This window comes from Littorina saxatilis, linkage group LG7, assembly GCF_037325665.1.
Source record: "Littorina saxatilis isolate snail1 linkage group LG7, US_GU_Lsax_2.0, whole genome shotgun sequence".
NCBI lineage: Eukaryota > Metazoa > Mollusca > Gastropoda > Littorinimorpha > Littorinidae > Littorina > Littorina saxatilis.
Window position 1 is genome coordinate 25,795,056 of NC_090251.1, and position 21,715 is coordinate 25,816,770.

The 21,715-nt window shown below is 42.8% G+C and overlaps 1 protein-coding gene across 2 annotated transcripts in view; it reads left to right on the forward strand.

The window, feature by feature from the left end:
- The first annotated feature begins 31 nt into the window (after positions 1–31).
- The window catches only part of LOC138971038 (CD151 antigen-like), a 39,654-nt gene continuing 17,970 nt past the window's right edge, over positions 32–21,715 (forward strand). The window contains exons 1-2 of one of the 2 annotated variants that reach the window (XM_070343641.1): positions 32–157; positions 649–702. The gene's annotated coding sequence lies outside the window, so the exon portion shown is untranslated. The remainder of the gene's footprint in view (positions 158–648; positions 703–21,715) is intronic. The other variant, XM_070343640.1, reaches the window with a different exon arrangement.

The following is a 21,715-nucleotide window of genomic DNA, read 5'->3' on the forward strand; positions in this document are numbered from 1 at the left end:
ACCTCAAATCTTCTTCGGTCACTTTCGTGGCGGCGGACGGAAAGTTCCGAAAGTAGCCGATCAGCCTTCGGTTTGTTGATCATGTGGAGTTGTGAGCACATTCGTTCTGTGAGAAGTGTTCCAGAAGTTTTGTGAAAGTGATTGCAAGAAAAAGAAGGTGAGTATTTTTGACTTTATTCTCACGCAGACGTGTATTTCCCATAGAAACTATAAAATTTTACCTCACCGATGTTGCAAATATGCACAAAAGTGCTTGTCGGATCGTGTGATCACCGAGTTAGAATTTCTGGCATGTTTGCCTTTGCCTTCGACGTGGTCTTTTCAACCGTGTGGTACTGCACTTTCTTTGTGAAAGTGCCTGATCTCTGAAGTGTTAGACACATTATGACTGTTTGAGGGCATTTCGGTTTTTAAGAGACCTGGTGCACTGAAACTTGTGTGTTTGGGGGAGAGGATTGGTGGAATCCATTAAAACTTGAAGCACCTGTTGCCCTCTGTCGATCAGTCTATGTGATAAGTCAGTGGAGTAACAGTGACTGATGCATCAGAGATCATATTCCGTAGGTGACATGCTTTCGCAAAGGCGTCTCATGTCTTACAAACGTCATCCGACACCACTTACTCAAGAGATCTATCTTCCTCGCACAGGTGTGGAGTTTCTCGCACCCCTCCCGGGCCATCCAGGATCAGGATCGATACATTGTAAGAACCTTTTTAGGTTATCGTTACCAGTACCCTCCCGTCCCCGGTGCCAGTATCACCCGTCCACTGTTCTCACAGTCATGCCAGTTTGTAGGTAGCTTGCCTAATGCATTTCGAACAGCATCCCAATACCCCCCCCCCCCCCCCCCCCCTCCGGATTAGCCATGCAGTCACGGTTGATCTACATGTACCCTTGCCTCAGTTTGGAAGCCACCCACCCGAGTGCACTAGGTCCAGCCCCTGCGCACAATGTGTTTCTGGAAGTCAACCTACTGTCTTTAATTGGCAATTCAGTAATGCTTAAAATGAAATGTCATCTCTTGGCTCATCTCCCCCCCCCCCGAGGTATCAATTATCATTATCGGTTTCTTTGTTTCATTCTGGTTCTCTTAGAATTCTGACGAAGGGGATATCCAAAACATTTATAAAGCATCTGTTCATCATCAGAGAAGAGAGGAAATAGCTTGCATGAGCAATTCATGCGTCTGCATAAATGCCCAGCAGCTGTCAGTGTCAGACAGACAGGCTTCCTGTGTGGCTGTCAGTTTTTTGCTGTCTGCATGGTACGTGTTGTGCATACAGCTCCTTTATATTCCTCTCATTGTTATGGAATTCCTACACGGGGTGACTTTCAGTTTCACCTGTCTCAGACAGGAGTCTATACTAAATGGAGAGGGTAGACGTAACACAAAGGACAGGTTGTTTTTTAACAAAAATATCTGCATTTGTGGCCGCACAACTGTGACAAGTCAGAACTTTGTCATCATACATACACCTATAGGTGGGTAATCTTGACCTTTAAATTCATAGCTCATAATTCAAAGGCATTTAAGTCTCCAAATTTGTAGAACCTGCACTTGTAATCATAACAAGTCATTTTAGATCCCTTTGAAGTTACGGAATGAACTCCGATGAACTGTAACGAATGCATTTCGTTTACATGGGTCAAAGAAGGAATTATCCGTATGAGCGGACAAGGGAGACAACTCTTTCGTGTAAATGATGTCCCATGGTTGACCATGTACGCCATTTATGGTGCATTTTCGTCGATTGAACAACCAAATTAATTAACGATGCTTAAATTTGGAGCTCAATCCGTCAAGACAGCAACAATACTAGAGTGGCACTCCCACTCACTAACCTAGTAGTACTAGTACAGTGAAACCATACTTTTAATTAAGGCCAAAAAAAAAATAGGTGTGGTTACGTTAACATAGCCAAAAAAAATAGGGTAGGAAGGTAGGCAATCACTTTTTTTTTTAAACTTTTTTTCTAATGTGTACAAATTAAACCTAGGCTTTACAGGGAAATAAGTGTGCGACTCGGGCGATTTTGCTTTCATTGCGTTTTCTGCACTGGTTTTTTTTTGTTTTGACAAATGTAATAAAAAGTTATGGGGTCGGCCCCTAAAAATAGGGTAGGTCGGGTTACCGTAACCACACCTATTTTCATTTTAGGCCTTAGATTTATGGCGGTCTTGAAAAAAAGGGGGGTTGTGGGGGTCGACGTTCTACAGCACTGTACTTCTTTTACTTTTAGGCACCCTCAGGCCAGATACATGTGCTTCATGCCTGCAGCAGCTTGCACCTGAAAAAGGTTAACGGAAAAGTAATTAACATTACTTTGAATAAGAAGGGGGGGGGGGGGGGGGGTGCTGATAAATCCCAGATGAAACTTCACAAAGGAATTGGGAATGAGTTGTTCAGCGTCAGGTCAGAGAAGCACAAAATGTTCACCTGCACCTGCTGTGATTAGCAACATGAAGGTGAGTCATGGTCATTAAGTGCCTCTTACTGGGGGGAAAGAAGTGCCTATAAAGCAGACCTGATTTATGGCCCAAATAGGTTTATGTTCAGCTAAATGTGGCTGCATGGCTGACATATGAGCGTGACGTGTCACGAATATATATATATATAAATATTGCTTTACTGTTGTGTACCCTAAAAAGAAAGTGTTGCGCTGTGTGTTCAAAAGCAGAAGCAGTGACTTGAGAATATAAAATCTATGATTTTAGCTGATTGGATTGTTTGGTTGTCACGATGTGACAGTGTCGTTTTTTTATTTTTTTATATCATGTTTAAAAATGAGAGAGCGCAAGAAAAATCAGTGATTTTTTTTTTAGATTAATATAACTAGGTAACGGTTGACGACAATAATTTGCTCCAAAGTTTGGCTGAAGATTGCTTTATGCTTATGCTTTTGTGTATCTGGTACGCTAAAGTTCAGGAACATAGTGACTTCATGTTACAACAACTTTAGTTCCAAACTTTTTACTCTTTTGTGAATAGAATTAGGAATCCGAATGGAATTAGGAGATATGTTGTGTGCATACTCGTATACACATTGTCAATCAATCAATCAATATGAGGCTTATATCGCGCGTATTCCGTGGGTACAGTTCTAAGCGCAGGGATTTATTTTTTTATTCTTTTATTTTTTATTTTATGCAATTTATATCGCGCACATATTCAAGGCGCAGGGATTTATTTATGCCGTGTGAGATGGAATTTTTTTTTACACAATACATCACGCATTCACATCGGCCAGCAGATCGCAGCCATTTCGGCGCATATCCTACTTTTCACGGCCTATTATTCCAAGTCACACGGGTATTTTGATGGACATTTTTATCTATGCCTATACAATTTTGCCAGGAAAGACCCTTTTGTCAATTGTGGGATCTTTAACGTGCACACCCCAATGTAGTGTACACGAAGGGACCTCGGTTTTTCGTCTCATCCGAAAGACTAGCACTTGAACCCACCACCTAGGTTAGGAAAGGGGGGAGAAAATTGCTAACGCCCTGACCCAGGGTCGAACTCGGAACCTCTCGCTTCCGAGCGCAAGTGCGTTACCACTCGGCCACCCAGTCCTTGTACATGATTTATTCTTGAAATGGACTTGGTAGGTGTCAAATAAAGTCAAAATTGAGTTTTTTTTATTGTGGCAGATGTATTGAACTTCAACTTGGCGTATTAAAATCTCAGTTATTGCGCGAGGACTGCAATTTAAGCATTTAATCAACACTTCACGTTTCATAACTGGACAGGTAGCTAGTAGATTGATAAGTTTGCAAACACCTTGTGTGACCTTTGGGGAAGGTCAGAGGTAAATCTGAGGGTCAGAGGTTAATTTGATGACCCTTGACTTTCATTGACACAGTGCCCTTGTTTTCAGTACTTAGTGACTTTGTCCCTGTCAGTGTGGTTTAGTAAGGACAGCAGCAGTAAATTCTTGCTCTGTGTGGCTGGTTAACTGGAGTGGTTGGGTTGGTAATACTCTTGTGAGTGTAGCCAAGGGTAAGATACCGGCACGGTTGGCCTAGTGGTAAGGCGTCCGCCCCATGATCGGGAGGTCGTGGGTTCGAACCCCGGCCGGGTCATACCTAAGACTTTAAAATTGGCAATCTAGTGGCTGCTCCGCCTGGCGTCTGGCATTATGGGGTTAGTGCTAGGACTGGTTGGTCCCGTGTCAGAATAATGTGACTGGGTAAGACATGAAGCCTGTGGTGCGACTTCTGTCTTGTGTGTGGCGCACGTATATGTCAAAGCAGCACCGCCCTGATATGGCCCTTTGTGGTTGGCTGGGCGTTAAGCAAACAAACAAACAAACAAGGGTAAGATCAGGTCAGAGTGTTTTCATTCATTTGTGTTTTGTTGTGTATGTTTTGTCAAATGACTGTTTCTGTTCTTACCAGATGCACTGTCCATAAAAAAACCGAGCTTGTACATGTACATACATGTATCTATTTGATGCTTTTTAAGTCCAACCGCTAGTTTTTTCGACAAGCAACTTTTTGCTGGCCCACAGGTTGTAAGTCTTGATCAGATTTGTTACCAAAATTGTGATCGGTGGTTGTGACCCCATGCTTTCCCATGTAGATCTCTGAATTCTCAGATTCTCAGTATTTGTGATTTTGGGCAGATCTGGACAGAGCTTTGAACAAGACACATCTTTGACATCATGATCATGTACTATGCCTGACATTGATTACTTTATCCTTCACCAGGATTGTTTTGGGACCAAGACTTTGTGACACACAGAACTCATATGATATGGACTGCAGGTGAAGTGTAATACAGTTATACAATTTAGTGTGCATTGCTGTATCAGTTTTAAATGCAGAAGTGAATAAGTTTAAACAATTAGGATTCGTGCAGAAATTGTACATAACTTACACAGTGCAGCTTGGCTCATAGTAATCCGAGTCATTGCATGAGAACAGGCAATACTTGTAATTACATTTAATCAGCAGGTATGGTTTTCATTTAAAGCCGGTTGGTGTGTCGGGTGCTCGTTAATCTTCTTGCACCTTGTGACTGTGTACACCTTTGAGAAAGGTCAGAGGTTACTCTGGTGACCTTTTCGTCATTGACACAGTGCCCAAGTTCAAAGCACTTATACTGACTAGCTTTGTCTCGATCAGCTGGGTTCATTACATAGTTAGGCCACCTGCTGCATTTGTCGTACTCAGTCTGTGCTGGTGTTTAATTGCGGTGGTTTGTTTTAACCTTTGTGAGAGAAAAAAATTGTATGGTGTGTGTGTGTGTGTGTGTGTGTGTGTGTGTTTAGCGTGTGTATGTTTAACGTGTGTGTGTGTTCGAGAGTGTGTTTTGAACTAAGTTGAGCAGTTGAAGAGAATGGGAGCTTGGAATCTGATATTTATGTACGGACAACAGTGTGACAATGTATATTATATATATATGTATGTGTGTCAGTGCACCGTCAAACGCATTATGCACACAGAAGGTACATCGCATCTTCTCTCCCCTAGCCTACCCCGTCGCGTCGGATTAAAGCCCCAAAGCTTCAGCTGTTTTCTTTGTAGCGTTGTTTACTTGTGCCAGTTGATTTCTTGCAAGCCGCAGTCAAATTGTTGTCTTATCGCAAGCTCCCTGCGTGTCTCTGGAGAAACGAGGAGCGAAGAGTCTGTTTTTAGCAGTCTGAAGTCTGGCATTCTGCTCTAAGTGGCTTGAGCACCTCTCTACCTTTCCGCTTCCTTTCTCAAGGACAGTGTTGAACAAAAATCATTTCTGACAAGCCATCTGTTGACTGTGCTCCGCGGCTGTGCGTTTTCTCACTATCCGAGGCTGTGTTTTGCATTTTCACCAAGGGCTACGCTTTCCTTCGCCGACTAGCTGTTTTGCATATTTTCTTACAGTTATTTTGTTGCAAGCACCCATCCCTTATCCCCCTGTACTGTTCCATTCTCCAACCAACTTATTTTCCATTCTGACTCAAAGTGTAGCAATCACGCTATGCCCTTTTCAAGACCAGTAACTGCTTGCCAAGTACGAATGGATGCTCTCACACACAACCGAAACTGAAACAAACAATCAGACAAACATATAAAGTAAAGCAAAAAACGGTCATGCAAAACTATTAAAACAACTGATTACAATTTCATTGTTCGGGGGAAAACAATTTGGAACGAAATAATAAACCGATTTTGTTTCCGGTATTTTCAGTTTTTATTTTATTTAAGTGGTCCGATAAATAACAGCAAATTGTTGGTTACTGACATTTTTGATAAATAGTCCCAGGGATGGGAGCTATATTGTGATCAAACCTCTTCTCAGTGGTCCGGTGGCGATCCGCATGCGCATTCGTACCCGCCTCGTGCTTGACCATGAGTGGGCGGCGCTTGTTTTTGCAAGTGTCGCAAGTCTTTTTGCAACATGGCTAGCTGATTTTGCAACAGAAAAAGTGTGTTTCTTTAATTATTGGGAGTATTATTTCGAAAGCGTTTCCTTTGCCATCATTCCCCACCCCTAGGGTTCTTTTTCCCTCGCCAACGGTACATGTACTTCCAAACACACACACACACACTGATCCCCGTTATATCCCTCCTACAGTCCCCCCTCATGCATTGCATTCTACAAGCAGTAACACATAATTGTATCTCTTATCTCTCTCTCACTCTGTGAAGTTAAATCACAGCCTTGTGCAAGTCTGCAGGCCAGATGTGTGAGAACAACTCCAGCAGCTGTTTACCTGAGAGTGCCACCTTTTTACGAAAAGGTGAAACACATTCTCTCTCTTGTAACCATTTGTTTTCTTTGAAACACGCACACACACACACGCACGCACACACACACACACGCACGCACACACACACACACACACACACACACACACACACACACACACACACACACACACACACACACACACACACAAATAGCGCTGTGGAGATGAAGTCACACTAATCAATTTAATCAATTGAGTTAACCTTCTTCTTATTTTTGTATTGTTTTTCTATTTTAGATTCATTCTGTTTGACGACGCAGCTCCACGAGCTATCTTTGGGCTAAATCGGGATATTGCTACCCCCCCCCCCTCTCCCCCCCCCCCCCACACACACCCTACATCCGCACAACTCACCCAACACCCACACACAACCACGCCCCCTCGTACCCACACACCCCTCTACCAAATCGGGGACAGTCAATGATAGACAGCGATTTTGGACAGCGACAACAAGACGCTCACACAGTGGACAAGGCAGGCTCGTGCGGCATGTTCTCTCTCTCTCTCTCTCTCTCTCTCTCTCTCTCTCTCTCTCTCTCTCTCTCCCCCCCCCCCCCCCCCCCCCCACCTCTCGCTCTGTCTGTGAAAACTTTCACATTCAGCCAGTCTTCTTTCGCTTGGAGCTGCTGCCTGGCTGGTCTCGCGAAATATTAGTACAAAAATTATTAATCAATTATTTATTCACCTGCGAATTCTTCCGTCTTCTGTTTCTCACCGCGAAAGAAGCAACAACGCAGTGATTTTCGGGTGGAGAGGAATGTGCTTGGGCTGCGAAAATGTTTTTTTTTATGAAGAATTGAACAGAAAAATAGAAAAAAAAAGGTGGAAAAAAGACGGGTGAAGTAAGGGGAAGTGATAAGCAAAACGCATCAATTTCTATCATCGCTGTTAGCAGAAACAGAGAGATAGCGTTTGCCGGAGTGCGAGTGCTCGGAAAATCCAGCAGAACGAAGCAGTTCACTGATGTAAAATACTGCCGGACTTCACGTGCGGGTTAGACTCTGAGACGACAAGAAGTTTCAGAGGAAAGAGAGAAAAAAAAACAGAAGGAAAAAGGGGAAAAAAAACCACACTCAACAACTCTCCTGAGTACTCTAGGCTTTCTCGTTCTCTCCCAAACCTGGGCCAACTGATGATTTTAACAGCTGTTTTTAACGGGGAAAAGGGAGGAGAAAGTTTCGGCTTTGTACGCGTGTGTTTGCCGGTATAGAGAGGTAGAGGTAAAGACATTCTGCTGGTAGACCCGATTCTGTCGTCACTCTTCCCGCACGGTTAGTCCGAGTCTTTGTGAGGCCGGCTACTTTCTGGAATTGGTGCCAGATTTTCTGGAACGTCTTGGCTACCATCTCACCTTTCTGGTCGTGTTGCAGGCTGCGGTAATTAGCACTGCCAGAGATGGCTAAAGGCAAGATTGTTTTGTTGTGACTGACTGGTTTTCTCCCCGTCTTTTGTTCTCGTGTGTCTTGTTTTTGTAACCGAGACTGAGAGTTTCTATTTTTGTTTTATTGTTTTTATGTATTAACGGTTTTCTTGCCGTTTGCCAAGTTTTGTGTATGCTGAGACTCCTGAAGGAGACCTGACTGTTTTCAGTTATGCGTGTTTTGGGAAGCTGTTCAGTGCTTTATGAGTGATGATTCTTTTGTTTTAGGAGGCTCTTATACAGTATTGTCTGCGTATTGCATCTCTCTCTCCCTCTCTCTTTCTCTCCCCCACCCCCCTCTCTCGAAGATTACCTGCTTGTGTGTTTGCGTTGTATTTCTTCATCCCAGCCTACCCTCAACCAGGAGAAGGTACCGGCGTTTTTACAAGAGGCCGGTACATTAAATTGGTATAATGTACGTGTATATATATATATATGTGTGAATGATACATACACACAAAGCAGTATATAGTCACCCCCACCCCACCATTTTCATTTTTCATTTTCATTTTAATTTTTCATTTCATTTTCTCATTTTCATTACTTTATTGTCCCATCGCTGGGAAATTCGGGTCGCTTCCTCCCAGTGGAAAGCTAGCAGCAACGGAGTCGCGCTACCCAGGTGTCTGCGTGTTTAGGTGTATTCAGCCACCTGCACTTATGGCAGAATGACCAAGGTCTTTTACGTGCCATTGTGATGACACGGGGGTGGGACATGGCTTCCGTCTCTGGGTCTGCACATAAAGTTGACCCGTGTCCGTCCCGGCCCGAATTCGAACCTGCGACCTTCCGATCACAAGTCCAGTGCTCTACCATCTGAGCTACCGGGCCCCCGATCAGCCTAACATTTGAAGGGACATAAAAAAACCAACAGCCAACCAAGGAACTCCTCAATTTCTAAGGTATCTTCCTTCCTGTGTGAACCATCATGTAAACCACGCTTCCGCCAAGGCGATTATTACATACTATAAGAGCATCCTTACACTAACTTGCTTGGAGGATGCAACTTTGTTGATGAATTTATTTCACAGGTTCACGCAGATGTCAGTTTCTAAATTGTAACAGAAAACTACATCCCAACTTTACTTTCTGTGCATAGAAGGAGTTTCTTGCTCAATTAAAGGCACATTGTTTCCCGTAATAACCATTACAAATCTGGCCAGGATTGTATGTGGGATAAGACCATCACATACTAAACATCAGCATCCTAATTGCTTGCTGATGTTAGTTGGAATTTTGTTTTTAATGATTTACATTTTTTTATATTTTTTTTTATACAATGAACTGAATTTATCAAACAAACAAAAAATGAAAAATGCGACCGTGCACGGAAAGCGCCTAGGTTGTTGATTTTTGGTATGTGACCAAATGGCGGAATGGTCTTTTATGATTTTCACCAGCAAATTATATAAGTGAATTAACCACTTCATTACTTTGGTTTCTTTGACTTTCCACCGAAACTTAGTGACCGGTTTTTGATGAAGCCAGGCCCTTTTGTTCGCTTTGGCCGGCTTGCAAAACGGCCGCTAGCTAGCATTTGTGGAAGGTTTTAGATCGAACGATCCAAGGATCAAAAGATCGGTAGAGATTTAAAAAAAAAATGTCCAGGATGTTTTGTCCATGTGTTTCGTACTTTACTTCTATTCATTTAATTTATGTTGTTTTATTTCTTCATCGTTATACTGTATAAGCACGTTCGTTTATTGATTTTTTAAGAAACGTACGCCCAAATACCGGATTAACCCACATTTATGGAGCGATAAGGCATCTGGTCTCAATTCGCCTTTTTCCTCTACTCGGTTTCCTACGATTTTCCCTGCCACACGCTGTAATGAACGCATACGTCCATCGTAGAACGCGCCACGGGAAAATCGTAGACGAAGCCATTACGCTTCCTGCGGGTTCCCCATGGCTGTAATGGTGCCATATCGCCGTATTTCACACATACCTCACCTGTTCTCATAGTGCCCCACCATGGCCCTTGTAAGGTCAGCTGAGACCACCGGGGCGAAAACAGTAGGACAAGATGCACGCTTCATTGCACCGCGTAATCAGCGGCCGGCACTCCAAGCGCTTCCCGCACGCATGACTGACCAACGATGGTCACCTTTTGTCCGAGGCGGCTGCACTTGACTGGACGCTGATATGATAATTCGTTTTAACGTCCTCTTAGAACCATTTGGGTGGTCGCTGGAATCAGTCAGGCGGAAGAGGGTTTTTGCATGTACCGGCTCCATCACCGTTTACACTTTTCTCTCTCTTTTTAGTTGTGTGTGTACGCGAGGGGTAAGTTACTAACGCTCATTAGGTTTACCTGTGCTCTTCGTTGTAGCCAAGACTTCGTTTCGATACTGCGACCACTTCTGCCTGTAATTGGCGATCCCACAATCGACATACCTGAGGATAGGCGATGCTGATTGTGTCTTACATCTGAAAAGGACAATGCTCGAATGGGCAACCTTAGATTGAAGCTATTTTCTGACGTCGATCATAGCAACAGCTTCTTAGTTATTCAGATTCGACTCGCACACAACTTTTCTGAACTAGCTTCATGTAAGCCGACAGTTTTAAAATGAAGAAATCAACAATTAAAATGATCACCAATGCTATGCTATGCTATGCGCCTCCCGTAAACCATCACAGATACTGTCAGGCTTTTACACACAGTACAAACACCCTTCCATTTGAACGCTGACCAAACGGGAACATCCTAGGTGCCATACGTAAAGAGCGAGCAATTTTCAAAGACTTAATTTTGCGGATTGTCTCAGTAGACAATCGGACCGTGGTGCGTTTTGGCGCTAGACCTAACTTTTAAAATCTAAATAATATATTGACAGCTTGTTACACAAACATTCTTAAATCATAAAAGAATTCTTTTTTCATCAAGACAAGATCAGTACAATTCGAACTTTTGAAAGTTTGAAAAAAGAAACGCCCGGAAGCAGGGTCACGCAAGGTCGTGGTTCTCGTAGCAGACGACGGTTTATGCCTATCGCCAGTTCCTCTGAACAGTCAAAAGCCATCGCGAGAGTTCTTGTGAACCACAGCCGTTTGTTTCATGCATGATACAGGTACAAATGTGATAATTGTAGGCTTATACTAGTGATTACTGTGTGTGATACATGAAATGTGATATGAATGCTGTTTTTATATGTTATACTCTTACTTTCTCCCAAGCGCAAGACAAATTCTTCCATGAAAATTGAAGCCAATAAAATTTGAGTTGAGTTGAGTTGAGTAGTCAGAGGTACATAATAACGTGCTATTGCAGATAAGCTCAGCGAGTCGCATTCAAATTACTAACTGACGACTGCATTGTGAAAAAGGGAAACTGGATTACACGGGTTCATCCCGTCGCGATATAACTTTCGTGGTTGAAAACGACGTTAAACACCAAATAAAGTAAAGGAACACGGGTTCACGATGGCTCAGGGGTAAGATAAACCACGCAAAAATAAATTCTTTGAAAATTGCTCGCTCTTTACGGAGGGCACCTAGGATGTTCTCAAGCGGTGAGCGTTTAAATGAAAGGGTGTACTGTGTGTAAAAGCCTGACAGTATCTGTGATGGTTTACGGGAGGCGCACTGTGCCTTTAACGTCCTCACAGGAACTAGTTTGTTTGTTTGTTTAACGCCCAGCCGACCACGAAGGGCCATATCAGGGCGGTGCTGTTTTGACATATAACGTGCGCCACACACAAGACAGAAGTCGCAGCACAGGCTTCATGTCTCACTCAGTCACATTATTCTGACACCGGATCAACCAGTCCTAGCACTAACCCCAGAATGCCAGACGCCAGGCGGAGCAGCCACTAGATTGCCAATTGTAAAGTCTTAGGTATGACCCGGCCGGGGTTCGAACCCACGACCTCCCGATCACGGGGCGGACGCCTTACCACTAGGCCAACCGTGCCGGTGGCTATATAGGTGGTCGTGATACACGGTTTAAATGGATAACTGCGAGGAAAAAAAACCACGTTCCTCCAGGTGTTTACCCCTGATTAGATCTTCCAATCCACTTGAACACACGCCAACAAACCACAGTTTTACTGCTTCTGTGCAGAGAGGTACTTCAGCCCCCCCCTCTCCCCCCCCCCCCCACCTCCCACCCCTCAATAAAAAAAGTATTTGGTTTAAACAATGATTTTTAAAAAAAATTTTTTTTAACATGTTCGGGAAATGTACATTGTCATAAAGTGAAAACGACAAGAAGCCCACGGCTTACGGTGCACGGTGTCTTCAAAATAAACTTGCAATCAGAAATACGAACGTGGCAGACAGTCAAGTCCTTACACACTATGCAAAAACAGTCAGTCAGTTTAACACAAAACATTGTTCAAGTTTAGAAGAAACAACAACAACAACAACAACAACAACAACAACAACAACAACAACAACAACAACAAAAGAGAGAGAGAGAAAAAAAGGAAACACACAAACACATCTAACCAAAAATTATTTCTATGGTTTTTTTCTGACTTAATTTTGTAACTGACACCAATGTCAATGAGGGTCACCATGGAGGGGGGGGGGGTGTCTGTGCACGTGCACGTTGAGGCCAAAAGTGCCATGCACGGTGATACACGGTGCACGTTACGAAAAAGCTCCATGCACGGTGCACGCCGGACCTCTGTGCACGGTGCACGCTACGAGAATTTCCCCATTCCCATGCACGTTACGTCCAAAAAGCCCATTCCCGGTGCACGTGGTAAAGCATCGCCCCCCCTCGTCAATCCACGACATTATTTCAGAAAAAAATCCTGTAATGAACAGGAAGCAGCCAGGCTAACCCTAACCCTAACCGTATATTTCAAGACGCCTTCTTGTTCGTGTAACTTCATGCAATTATGTGAACCACCACAGTTATGTCCACACGCAGACTGTCCGCAGTTTAGTTGCAAACCCTCTCGTGTTCTCGTACAAGCGAAATTCAGTCCACATTGTCAATGACTGTAGTTGTACCTGTGTGCCGTGTTGTCAGGCTGTCGGTGTCGCTACTGCCCCGCCCTGACCAGTGGTTTACTGTGAATAGCCGCTGTTGTGTCCAGTGTTGTTGTTGTGTCTTAACGGTGACCAAGGGGAGATAGTGGCCAGCTGTCTAGCTACATTACACTGACCACCGAACTTTGTATGGTTAGTTAATCTGTCACGGGGGTCTGGCTTTGAAGAACAAGACACACAAGATACCCCCTCCCCCATGGCCTTTTTACACCTCCCTATGTACGCTGGTGTATTGGTTGTCTGTCTGTCTGTCTGTCTATCTGTCTGTCTGTCAAACTTAGATTAGATGTCTGTTTGTGTTTTAAAACAGCCAACATGTGAGAAGACAGCCCTGAAAGTGGCGAGTATTTTACTCGCCATGGCGAGTAGAAATCTGTAAATGGCGAGTAGAAATGTTAAATCAACTCGCCAGAAGCGAGTAAAGTTGCTGAAACAAAATATGGTTGGTTTAGCGAGTAAAATTTGCTCTCTGGCTAGTACATTATGAGTAAGTACTAGCCAAAGGCGAGTGCCCCATTTTGTGGACTTTCAGCGCTGGAAGATCAGGTCTTTATAGGAATGAAGCCTTGAAATAGAAAAGGGAAATACAATAATTATGTTGTTCAAGATCCGTTCTTCCCCGTATAAATCATCTTGTAAATCTCGACAGATCTGTCCAGGTTTTTACATGGGATAAGAGCAGCTTTTGTTTTTTTTACATTTAGTCAAGTTTTGACTAAATGTTTTAACGTAGAGGGAGGAATCGAGACGAGGGTCGTGGTGTATGTGTGTGTGTGTGTGTGAGTGTGTGTGTGTGTGTGTGTGTGTGTGTGTGTGTGTGTGTGTGTGTGTGTGTGTGTGTGTGCGTGGTGGCTTAAAAATTAATTAATGACTTTGGTCTTTAAAAATCTTAAAATTGTAAAAAAAAAAAAAAATTATAAAACGATCCAAATTTACGTTCATCTTATTCTTCATCATTTTCTGATTCCAAACACATATAAATATGTTATATTTGGATTAAAAACACGCTCTGAAAATTAAAAATATAAAAATTATGATCAAAATTAAATTTGCAAAATCAATTTAAAAACACTTTCATCGTATTCCTTGTCGGTTTCTGATTCCAAAAACATATAGATATGATATGTTTGGATTAAAAACACGCTCAGAAAGTTAAAACGAAGAGAGGTACAGAAAAGCGTGCTATCCTTCTCAGCGCAACTACTACCCCGCTCTTGTCAATTTCACTGTCAGTTTCATTCTGTGAGTTCGACAGCTTGACTAAATGTTGTATTTTCGCCTTACGCGACTTGTTAAGATTCAACTTGAACTTGGCAGAGAGCATTTACTGTGTTTTAATGTCTGGAAGAGTACGAGTACAGACGAAGCTTTGTTCAGTTTGTAGCTTCGTTTAAACCTTTGTGTTATCTTCCATCTTCTTCTGAAATTCTTGGCGGCGATGAGCTTCTCCAAGTGGTTCTTTTTTCGCTTGCGAATTTTATTTCAGTGGATGTTTTCTGCTCTCTCTGATCATTGAAGTAAACAATTTGCCTTCGAGCGGAACTTTTCAGTAACAACTATATACATTACTTGCAAGGATGCTGTGCTAGAGAACGTCTGTAAATAGTACGTGTAAATACATTCATTTCCAATATTTCATGTGGATACGTTCATTTTCAATTGCGTGTATTACCACTGTTTGGACAATAAGGCTTTATAATTAGCTAAAGACAATAAACTGTCAAAGCGTCAAGCGTCTCTCTCTCTCTCTCTCTCTCTCTCTCTCTCTCTCTCTCTCTCTCTCTCTCTCTCTCTCTCTCTCTCTCTCTCTCTCTCTCTCTCTCTCTCTCTCTCTCTCTCTCTCTCTCTCTCTCTCATGTGAACGCTGACTGTTGTTGCATTCTATCCTTCTCCACGTCTTCAATCACGCCTTTTCCTCTTTTTCCTCTGTTTGTGTTACATTCATTTAATTTGTGTGTGTGAGGTATTAAATGTTGTGAGTGTAAAAGCTTTATACTCGTGTGTATCCTCTGTCGTCGTAATCATTATCTCTGCTTCTTCTTCTTTGTCGTTATAGTTGGCAACACCAACATCATCAGCATCATCATCACTGCCATCGTTGTCATTATCAGCATCGTCTTAATCTAAACAAAAGTAGTGTTGTTGTTGTTATGTGGTTTTTTTGAAGGGGGGGGGGAGGGTATTGGAGCGTGTGCACACACGTTCCGCTGGGCTTCTTCATGTCCACGTCTTTGCAGGATTGTCAGCGCCCTACCCTTTCTTTCTTTCTTTTTATTTTCACTTTTGTGTATGTTTTTTTCTCCTCAGCCACACAGGCCATTCGTCTTAGTGTCTATCTCAATTACTGCTATCCATTATTTTTCCAAGCTGCATTAAATGAAGCCTGCAAAACGGCCCCGCACAAATGAGAAACACATCGCATTTGCTGCCAAAGAAAAGACATCCGGGGAATTTCGAGGAGACTCGCGCTGTCTCGTCCTGAGCGTTTTTTTATGACGTTACCGAGACAGCAATGGAGGTCAAGTTACGTGGGAATCATATCGTCTCGGTGTGCGGCGGGCATAAACGTTTCATTGAATTATAGGACATAAGGTCATTGTGTGGACGTTTTATTTATGTAAACGTTTTTGTCGTAAATCTTTGTAAACGGGCAGTTATAGCTCGCACGTACGCACATTTAGATGCACAGACTCACAGACAGACACACACACACACACACACACACACACACACACACACACACACACACACGTATGTACGCTCACACACACACGTATGTACGCTCACACACACACTCACACACACACACACACACACACACACACTCACTCACTCACTCACTCACTAACACATGCTCACACACGCACGCACACACACACACACATACACACACACTTTAGGTAAAGGAACAGGTGTATATGTATTACAAATGATATTCAAAAACACCACTACCGCTAGTGGGAGGGGGGGGGGGGGTTATGGTGGTGGATGCATACACGTTGATGGAATTTATGGGGACCTAGGGAAATTTGCTTATATTCTTTGGGCTACAAGCAAACGCAACACTGCCGTTAATTGAGCCACATAAGCCCGGCCGCCATCAATATACTGAATGAAAGTGGATGATAATACGTTTTCCCAATGGCCCAATAATCCGTACGAATGAGAGGTAATGGTACTTTTCATCCCTCCTTTACTGGTTGTTTAGGCACAAAAAAAAAAAGGTGTGGTTACGGTAACATAGCCACATAAAAAAAATAGGGTAGGAAGGTAGGCAATCACTTTTTTTTTTTAACTTTTTTTTCTAATGTGTACAAATCAAACCTACTTGACAGGGAAATAAGTGTGCGACTCGGGCGATTTCGCTTTCATTGCGTTTTCTGCACTCGTTTTCTTGGTTTTTTTGTTTGTTTTTTTACAAATGTAATAAAAAGTTATAGGGTCGGCCCCTAAAAATAGGGTAGGTCGGGTTACCGTAACCACACCTATTATTTTTTTTAGGCCTTACAATGAAACAAGAACGATGCTATATATCTTGTTCCGTGACATGTTTTTACATTTAGTCAAGTTTTGACTAAATGTTTTAACGTTGAGGGGGGAATCGAGACGAGGGTCGTGGTGTATGTGTGTGTGTATGTCTGTGTGTGTCTGTGTGTGTGTGTAGAGCGATAGAGAAAACTACTGGACCGATCTTTATGAAATTTTACATGAGAGTTCCTGGGTATGATATCCCCAGACCTTTTTTTCGTTTTTTTAATAAATGTTTTTGATGACGTCATATCCGGCTTTTTGTAAACGTTGAGGCGGCACTGTCACACCCTCATTTTTCAATAAAATTGATTGACATTTTGGCCAAGCAATCTTTGACGAAGGCCAGACTTTGGTATTGCATTTCAGCTTGGAGGCTTACAAATTAATCAATGACTTTGGTCATTGATAATCGGAAAATTGTAATCAAAATTAATTGTTTTCAAAACGATCCAAAATTACATTCATCTTAGTTTTTATCATTTTCTGATTCCAAAAACAGATAAATATGTTATATTCAGATTTAAAACAAGCTCTGAAAATGAAAAATATAAAAATTAGGATTAATATATAATGTCCGAAATCGATTTAAAAACAATTTCATCTTATTCCTTGTCGTTTTCTCATTCCAAAAACATTTAGACATGATATGTTTGGATTAAAAACACGCTCAGAAAGTTAAAACGAAGATAGGTACAGAAAAGCGTGCTATACCACTCAGCGCGACCATTACCGCACTATTCTGGCTTGTCGATTTCACTGCCTTTGCCACGAGCGGTGGACTGACGAAACTACGAGTATGCGGTCTTGGTGAAAAAGTGCAGTGCGTTCAGTTTTATTCTGTGAGTTCGACAGCTTGACTAAATGTAGTAATTTCGCCTTACGCGACTTGTTTTTGTTTTTTTGTTGTTGTTTTGCATACAGAATGTTGCCGTGTCGACATTTTCTGCATTTGATACGCGTAAGTATGTGTTAAATAAATTTGGTATGGGACAAGGTTGTGTGTTAAAGAAGAGGAGGAGTGGGGGTGGGAAATGGAGAGAAAGTGTGTGTGTGTGTGTGTGTGTGGGGGGGTTAGGTTAGGTAAGAGAAGATACAATTAATCATTTTGTAACAAGGATTGGTTAGAATAAGCAAGTGATCCGCTTTTGTTTTACATCTGGTCATCGTACTAATTAGGGACTAATATAATGTGGTTAAACAATACAGAGAGAGAGAGAGAGAGAGAGAGAGAGAGAGAGAGAGAGAGAGAGAGAGAGAGAGAGAGAGAGAGAGAGAGAGAGAGAGAGAGAGAGAGAGAGAGAGAGAGAGAGAGAGAGAGAGAGAAAGAAAGAGAAAGAGAGAGAGAGAGAGAATTCTGATTTAACAAGAGTTGCAGAATAACTAGTTATCTGCTTTTTTACATTTGGGCCTCTTTCTAAAGACGGGGTCGTCTACTGTGGTTAAAAATAAGCAGCGAGAGAGAGAGAGAGAGAGAGAGAGAGAGAGAGAGAGAGAGAGAGAGAGACAGACAGACAGAGACAGACAGACAGACAGAGAGAGACAGAGAGAGAATTCTGAGACTTTTGGTTCGCTGACTGTCTGTGCACATGAGCTCACGCGTAATGTTTAGGTGATCTTAGCTTGGATAATAATGTTCCCAGTCTGAAGTATACTTTTCTCCGCTTAATTTGGAATGTTTTTTTCTTCTGAAGTAACGGAAGACATAATTACACAGGGATAGCCGCCCCTCTAAGGTAAAGGACCGGGCATACAGTAAAAACAGATGATCATGCCATGATGTGGAGAAAGGTCAACGAACGCGTTGATATTTCTTTCGGAGATCGTTCTTTCTCCGTCTAATTATTTCTTCGTCTTTGATGAGCATTTAGGAGGAAAAAACGCAATTCCGTACTCCCTGTCCAACTTGTGAAGTCTTTCAAATAAAACACGCAAAAAGCTGAAATTACGCGGATTCTCAATTTGACAATAATGAGGCGAAACGAGCCCAAAATCAATTCGTTCGAATTGGAAATGAAAACATTTTTGTTTTTGTTCAGTATTCATTGGAAGAGAAAGATTTCAGATAAGCTGGGGGGAAAATCCCCCTTCATTCCATTACCAGAGTCAAGTAAGAAGACGACCAAGAGGAATAGAAGGAAGGAATGTGCACGTCGACTCCTCTAACTCCCCCTCCTTCACCTTCCTCCTCCTGCTTCTTGTTCTTCCTCCTCCTCCTTCCTCCTCTCACTCCTCCTCCTCCTGCTCCATCTCTTCTTTCCTCCTCCACCCTTCTTCTCCAAATTCTTCTCCTTCCTCCCTTCATTCATCCTCCTCTTCCCTCATGTCCCCACTCCTCCTTCTTCCTCCTCCTCCTCAATCTTCTTTTTCATTTTCCCACTCCTCTTCCTCCATCTTCTTCTTCATCATCTTCTTCTTTTACATCTTCTTTTTCTCGTTCTTCTCCTTCTTCTTCTCCTCCCCCTCCTCCTTCCTCCTCCTCCTTCCTCCTCCTCCTCTTTCTACTCCTCTTTCTTCCCCCTCCTCTCCCTTCTCCTCCTCCTTCCTCTACCTTCACTGACCTGGCGTCAGTCCAAACGGTGGTGACAGTACAGAACGTGTCATCATGCTGGACGCTGCAGGGAGACTATACTCATTAACCCCTCGCTGCCCACTGTCCTTGCACGCCCCTCTGCCCATTCTCCCGGGGGGGGCAAATTGGCCATGTGGGTGGGGCGTGTCTGTCTGCTGCACCTGCCCTTGGGCTAGAGATGCGGTTCCTCCTCCCCCTCCCCCCCCCCCCCGACTCCCTTCTCCCTTCTCCTGAGGAAAGCTGGACAAGGTGTGTGTGTGTGCGTGCGTGTTTGTGTGTGTGTGTGTGTGTGTGAGAGAGAGAGCGAGAGAGAGAGATTGAGAGAGAGAGAGAGAGAGAGAGAGAGAGAGAGAGAGAGAGAGAGAGAGAGAGAGAGAGAGAGAGAGAGAGAGCGGGCGGGAGAGAAACGGACAGAAACAGACAGTCAGAGGAGGCCTACGGCTGAACGGTTAATTGCTCCCAGATTAATGAGAACACTGAGCGAGGGGTGGGAGAGAGAAACAAAATCAGCATTTCTAAACTTCCGAGCAAAACAATACGACTCGGATATTGACGTTTTTCTTCAATATTCGATCACACAGTTTTTCAGTCACGATTCGAGGGGGGGGGGGGGGGTGGGGGGGGGGGGGGGGGGGTGGGGGGGGGGGAGAGACGCCGTGGAAGAAAGAGGAGGATGGTGGAGTTGAGATTGAGAAAGACGGATGTACATGTAATTGGCTGCCTGAAATGAATGAAAAGGGAGAGAATGTCTCTGACTGGTACCGAGTGAAGATGTTGATGTCAGCGACCTCAAAGGTACACTTGAACCTGTCCGTAACGACCACTCAAGGGACCGACCAAAAGTGGTCTTTCTGGACAGGATCCCCCTTTAGGCGAGAGAGTTTTGCAGAATGAAAATCAAAACATTTAAAGAACCTCTTCCGGGAAAGAAAATGATCCTCTACGAATGAATTGTGTGCAAATTACATAACAATCGGAAACGATAACAAAATCATCTTGAACGAGAGAAATACAAATAACTAGTGATGGTCTGTATATTTTCTTTTCAATTTAAAACATATGTGTACCACAAATTATAGTTCAGTTCAGTACAGTTCATTTCTCTCTCTCTCTCTCTCTCTCTCTCTCTCTCTCTCTCTCTCTCTCTCTCTCTCTCTCTCTCTCTCTCTCTCTCTCTCTCTCTCTCTCTCTCTCTCTCTCTCTCTCTCTCTCTCTCTCTCTCTCTCTCTCTCTCTTTTCATTTTTCATTTCATTCTTTATTTTAGTCATTTACTGGTGTGTGTTTTTGAAATGTTTAGTATTATTATGTTTTTTGTTGTTGTTGTTGTTGTTGTTGAGAATTTTGCTCACATCACAAAGTCTCCAAAGGCAGCTCGCCCCTAAGGGAGTTTTTAAGACTCCCCGCGAAATTAACGCCTGCGTGTACGATTTTGGAACTGAAATGTCAAAGATTTTATATTTGTCCTATGTAATTTACAAACAGATTACTTCCTGGTCTGAAGCCGTGGTAGATTGACACAAAAATCCCCGGCATGAAATATGTGTGTGGGGTGGTGGTAGCGTTGTAAACATGTTCATATTGGTTTCAACAAAATTCAACGTGTACCTTTGGAAATAAGTCGATTCCTATTAACGTATCGGAGGAAGTTTACCAGTTTCTGTCCGTTTTACATCAGAAAGTTAAGTACTGTTTCTGTGAGAATGGCGCATAACGGGTATGATTTTACATCAGAAAGTTAAGTACTGTTTCAGTGAGAATGGCGCATAACGGGTATGATTTTCAATCAGAAAGTTAAGTACTGTTTTTGTGAGAATGCCGCATAACGGGTATGCTTTTACATCAGAAAGTTAAGTACTGTTTCAGTGAGAATGGCGCATAACGGGTATGATTTTACATCAGAAAGTTAAGTACTGTTTTTGTGAGAATGCCGCATAACGGGTATGCTTTTACATCAGAAAGTTAAGTACCGTTTGTGGGAGAATGGCGCATAACGGGTATGATGTTACGGTACAACCCAAAAGAATTATGGAAGCGCGAATGAACAGCTTACAAGTGGTTCGTTGATTTTTCTCTCTCCAAATTTCGTTATTTTTTGTCTGGTCTATTTGCTGAGCGAATTTTGGAATCTATTTCAGGCCTGAAAGTGGCGAGTATTTGGCGAGTAAAAATCTGTAAATGGCGAGTAGAAATGTTAATCTACTCGCCAAATGCGAGTAAAGTTGCAAATGGTTGGTTTGGCGAGTAAACTTTGCTCGCTGGCTAGTAAATTATGAGAAGTGCCCCATCTTGTGGACTTTTAGCGCTGTATTTTAAAACTCTATTAACGGTGCTTGCTTACCAAGATAAAAGTGGCAAATTGAAATGTTCAACATGCATTTGGCTTTCAGAGAGAGAGAGAGAGAACGAACGAACGAACGAACTTTATTACTCAAGGATGGAGATTTTAGGCTGACGCCTA